Source organism: Galeopterus variegatus, unplaced genomic scaffold (assembly GCF_000696425.1).
Source record: "Galeopterus variegatus unplaced genomic scaffold, G_variegatus-3.0.2 Scaffold638, whole genome shotgun sequence".
Classification (NCBI taxonomy): domain Eukaryota; kingdom Metazoa; phylum Chordata; class Mammalia; order Dermoptera; family Cynocephalidae; genus Galeopterus; species Galeopterus variegatus.
Genome location: NW_007726749.1, coordinates 538,223 through 543,731, shown reverse-complemented (window position 1 = coordinate 543,731; position 5,509 = coordinate 538,223). Strand labels below are relative to the sequence as shown.

At 49.5% G+C, this 5,509-nt stretch overlaps 1 pseudogene; it reads left to right on the top strand.

Moving 5' to 3' along the window:
* The first annotated feature begins 879 nt into the window (after positions 1–879).
* The window catches only part of LOC103589014, a 28,008-nt pseudogene continuing 23,378 nt past the window's right edge, over positions 880–5,509 (top strand).

The following is a 5,509-nucleotide window of genomic DNA, read 5'->3' as shown; positions in this document are numbered from 1 at the left end:
ACTGAGGGCTGCGATCCGTTGCCGGACACGGAAAAAGACAAAAGACAAAAAAAAAAAAAAAAAAAAAAAAAGAGAGAAATTATCCCAGAAAAGGGTGAGGGAGACGTGACCAACATGCTCATCTCTCTGTGGGCTAGATAAGTATAATAGACTGACATTTCTTAAATTGTTCTGAGCTACTTTCTTTCTCACGCCTCATAGAAAGCACCTGGGCTCACGAGTCAGATGTTGGACTTGAGGTCCAGTTCCACCACGTATTCACTCTGTCCCTTAACCTTTGAGGGTCTCAATTTCATCAGTTCTAAAGCTGGGGGATGACAAATAATAGCACCTACTTGATAGGGGTGTTCTGAGGATTTGTGGGAATAGTAGCTACCATTTATTGAGCACTTACTATGTCTAGACACTTTTAAGCCCCACATGTATGAACTCGTTTCATGAGATCATGTATGTAAAACACTTAGCATGTGCCTAGGATGTAAAATACTGACTGCTGTCATCATCATTACAGTGTCCAAAGAGATACTCCAAAGTGGTAACTATTGAGTCTTTTCTTGATGTCACATGGAGGCTTTTTGTGGTTTGAACCAGGTTACAAAAGATGTGACCCTGGAGCTAGAGGGTGGCGGGGGTACAGGGGGCAGAGTAGGATGGACTCAAGGCCAGTATGGGGAAGAGCTCAGTGCCAGGAGGCTCTGGCAGCGTGTGCCCCGAAACAGGCAGATTTTGCAAGTTGTTAAGCACTGAGCTCCAGGTGTCCCAGTAGTCCATTAAGACAACAAGCTGAAACAAAAGTATGTCAAGCTTGTAATCGCTGACTGCAATAGTAAAGCAAGAGGAGCAAAGGCCAGCTCCCCCAATGTTTCATATTTTCCCCACATGGCAGCCCCAGGTGAGAGACAGATGTATCTGTTCAGATGTATTGCAGATGGCAAAATCATTTCCTGCTGAGGAAACCCTCAGGAAGAAAAGGCTCCTGCTGTTTTAAAGACTTGTGGGGTGGTGCAGAGGGGACAAGAGGGGGAAGGGCTAGCAGTGAGAAAGTACTGAGAGTAAGGTGTCTTCAAGATTCCCCCATTCCTGCCAGGAGGTCCTGGCAGAGGCACCTGGGAAAGGCTTCGGTTGAGGGCCCCCGATAAAGAGGCCTCTGCATGGCAGCCCTTGGGCTGGGCCTGCAGGTATGTGTAAGAGCATGGCCAGCCAAGGGCCTCGCTCCTTGCTGCAGCTTGCTGGCTGTGCACCAAGCCTGGTGTTGGGAGGGCAGCTCCACACCCCCACCCCCACTGATGCCTGTGAGATAAAGCCTTTGCAATTGCCTGTGGCTGGGCCTGAGAGATCCCACACAGGTTTGTGGCCAGGAGCTGGACTGCTCACGAGGAAGTGCTGGGTCTTTAGAGTCAGCCTCTCCTTTACTTATTGGCTGTGCCCTGGGATGGGATTATTTCATTTCTCCAGGCCTTGGCTTCCTCATCTAAAAATGCTTCTCCAATGAGGTTGTTGTGAGAAGTTAACAAGTGCTTATAGAATGCTTAACACAGTGCTTGGCACATAGTAGGTGCACAGTAACGGTAGCTTTTTGCTTCAGTTCTCTTTTGCTGTGTGATAAACCTCCCCAAAACTTAGTGGATTAAAACAAAGATAATTTATTAGCTTATGATTTTGCAGTTTGAGAAGGGCTCGAAGGGAAGAGCTTGTCTCTGTTTCTGAGTGTCAGCTGCGGAGGCTCAACTGGGGCTGGGGGACCCACTTTCAAGGTGGCCCACTCACATGTCTTGCTCAGAAATCTCCCTGAAGAGATTTTGTGACCCTTGGAGAAATTCTAAACAATCAATTCAGGCCCTTGGAGGGTGGGAAGTACTAGCTACCGGGAGGAACAGGCTGGGACAAACCCAGCTCTTTAGGTTAGAGATGATGAAGTAGGTATGGGTGTTTGCAGAGGGGGATGTGGCTCTGAGAATGTCCTGTCCAGTGACCGAGGATTCCAGGCTGTGCCGGAATGTGCTGGTTCTCCGCCAGCCCCAGGCCATCACCATCTCTGCCCCACCTCTTCCCCTGGCCAACTCCCGGGCAGCCTTCAGAGCTCAGCTTGGATGTCAGGTTCTCAAGAAGCCTTTTCCAAACACCCCCACGGCCCCCAGCTCAGGCTAGCTGTCCCCTGCTGCCCCTCTCATGGCTCCCGGTACATCTTCTCTCTAACTCTCCTCCCACGTGGAGTTGCTTGTTTTCCAACTGATTCCCTCACTGGGAGCCCTTTGCCTCCAGGGACCTCTCTGCCTTGTCCTCAGTTGTAGCCCAACTCTGCGAGAGGCACCTCCATGTCCAGCTGCCCAAGGTGACATCCTTGACCCATCCCACTGTCTCGCCCCTCACCTCCAATTGTTAAGACCACCTCCATCCCTCCACTCCTCCCACATCCTCCTCCCCCTACTCCAATCCCCTGTTCTCTCTCACCCGTGTTCCCCACAGCAGCCTCCTCATTGGCCTCCCTGCCTCCAGACCCTTCTCAGGAGGGTCTTCAGAAGCAACTCTAACCAGGCCGCTCCCTGTTCCATCCCTTCGATGACGTCCCTTAATGGGAGCTACACAGGCCCCTTGTGCTCAGACGCTTGCTTCCCACCTGCACTCCGCATTCCAGCCACGCTGAAGGTTTACTTCCTTTACGATGCCGGGACCTTTTTCTAGCCTCCAAGCCCTTGCCTTTGCTGTTCCTCTTGCTCAAAACAACTTTCTTCCTCATCGTCTTCCTAACTCCTATTCATCCTTCATATCCAGTTTGGGCATCACTTCCTCCAGGGAGCCCTCTTGGGTCACACCCTGTATTTCCTCTCTCACATGTTTATTGCACTATACTCACATGAACACATGTGTAATTGTATGTTTCAATGTCTGTGTCCCGCTGTAGGAGGGGTTCTCAACCTTGGCATGATTTACATTTGGGGGCTGGGTCATTCTTCATTGTGGGGGGTTGTCCTGTGCATTACGGGATGTTGAGCAGCATCTCTGGTCTCTTCCCACTAGATGCCAGTAGCACCCTCTCTCTCCAGTTGTGAAAATCAGAAATGGACCTATACATTGCCAAATGTCCCCTGGGAGGCAAAATCATGCCGGTTAAAAACAACTGTCCTACTGTGACGACATCTGCCTTATTCACAGGTACTTTTCAAGTGCACAGCGCAGTCCCTGACTGATATTTTAATACACTTTTTATTGTAGTGTGGATTGAATGAACGCTGACATCATTCCTGAAAGATGGTTTGCATTTTCCCTCTTCCCTATGAAGAGACCAAAGCCAAGACTCGCCAGACGGCACCTGGTTTGTAAGTGGCAGAGCTGGGAGTCCACGCCAGGTGTGCCTGGCTGCGTGGCCTCCTCTTCGTGAGTCAGCCGCCCATGACAGCGTGCATATGAATCAGTCTCCTGGGGCTGTGGCCTGGACCCTAGACCTGTGACAGGTGCATCAGGAGCCACACCCTGTGTGACCCCGCCCCACCTGAGTGCTGTGACCTTGGGCAAGTCCTACCTCCCCTCCCCATTGAGCTACGAGTTTCCTTCCTGTGCAGCTCCTGCCTCTGAGGGCTGATAAAAGGATTCAGCACCATCAGTGAAGGACATAAACCATGTGAGGGGCTGCAAGCAAGTGAGGAGGAGGAGCCCCAAGTCCCACCCAGGGCCTGGCCTTGGAAGGTAATGGATGTGGAGAAATGAAGAGGGCAGGAAGGGGCCAACTGGGGACACTCATGGAACAGTTCTCCATGGTTCCTCGATAATCCCAGGGTCATAAACTCAATTGCCTGCAGCTTATGGCCGTGCTGATAACGATCCCTTGGCTCAGTATCCCCTGCCTGCCCCTGCAGGAGACCTGACAGAGGCTGAACTTGACTGCCAGGAATGTGGGCCTGTCCCACCTGTTCCTTCTCACAAAAGAAGCCAAAATTCCAGGTTTTAATGTGAAATCTCCCAATTTAAACGTATCGACTACTAAATATTTCTAAACATCCTGCGAGGCAAACAAAACACACCTGTGGGCTGGATTAACCCTTGAAAGGCCATTTGCACCTTCCACACTTAGCCCTTTGGGGACCAGAGTGTAGCCCTGAGAAGGAGACAGAGAGGCAGTGGAGGCAGAGGCTGGCAGGCAGGGAACCTGGACGCCAGACTCTGTATTCTCTTGTACCACACCCTCCCCATCAGTGCAGAGGGGTTGGCCATTGTAGCTGGAATGGTCCCTAGAGAGGATGCCACCCTCCTTTGGCCTGACTCACTGGAGCGGACCTAGGATGGGCGCTTTGCTTTGTTCTCAGCTGAGTCAGTGTTGATACACACTGTCGGTGATACTCACGTGCCACCCACCTGTCAGGAATTAGCATGACTGATCAATCAGGGAGAACTGGCCGCCACAGGGGACCCTGCCAAGGCTGAGGCCACGGTAGGCCTCCAACAAAGTTCAGGTGGGAGGTTGGGTCAAAAGGCTTCCCTAATCTCTTCTGGCTGTCACCCTCCTCTCATGGTAACAGGTCCTCACAGAAAAACCCTGACTTAAACCATTCCTTCTATCAGGAGAGGCCTTGGTGACATGGAGTACAGGAGTAGAAGGATTCCACTACAACAGTGCTTCTCAAACTTTGGTGTGCATTGAAATTACCTGGAACCAGTTTAAAATGCAGATTCCTGGGCCCTACACATGAAAGCTGTTATATCTGTGAAAACATTAGCACAATTAAGACAAAGAGAATTGTCATAAAAAGCTCCATCACCCCAAGTTTCTTTTTCTTCTTCTTTTTTTTTTAAAAGATGACTGGTAAGGGGATTTTAACCCTTGACTTGGTGTTGTCAGCACCACGCTCACCCAGTGAGCCATGGGCTGGCCCTACCCCCAAGTTTCTTTCTTTCTTTTTTTTTTAAAGATGACTGGTAAGGGAATCTTAACCCTTGACTTGGTGTTGTCAGCACCACGCTCACCCAGTGAGCTAACCGGCCATCCCTATATGGGATCCGGACCCGTGGCCTTGGTGTTATCAGCACCACACTCTCCCGAGTGAGCCACGGGCCGGCCCCAGCCCCCAAGTTTCTTGATGCCCCTTTATGACCATCCCTCCTTCCCCACTCCCTCCATAAACAAGCACTGGTCTGCTTACTGCCCCTATTGATTAGTTTGCATTTTCCAGAATCGTACATAAATGAAATCATGCAACGTGCACTCTTTCTTTGTCTGGCTTTTTTTCACTTAGCCTAATTATTTTGAGATGCATCTATGTTGTTATGGATATCAATAGTTTATTCCTTTATTGCTGAATAGGATATACCATGATTCGTTTATCTATTCAGTCACATATTAATGGATATTTTAGTTGTTTCAAATACTGAGCTGTCACAAATAAAGCTGCTATATACCTTGGTATAGGAACACATGCTTTCCTTACTCTTGGATAAATACCTGGGAGTGGAATGTCTAAATCATATGGTTAGTGTGTGCTTAACTTTTTTTTTTTTTTTTTTTTTTTTTTTGTGT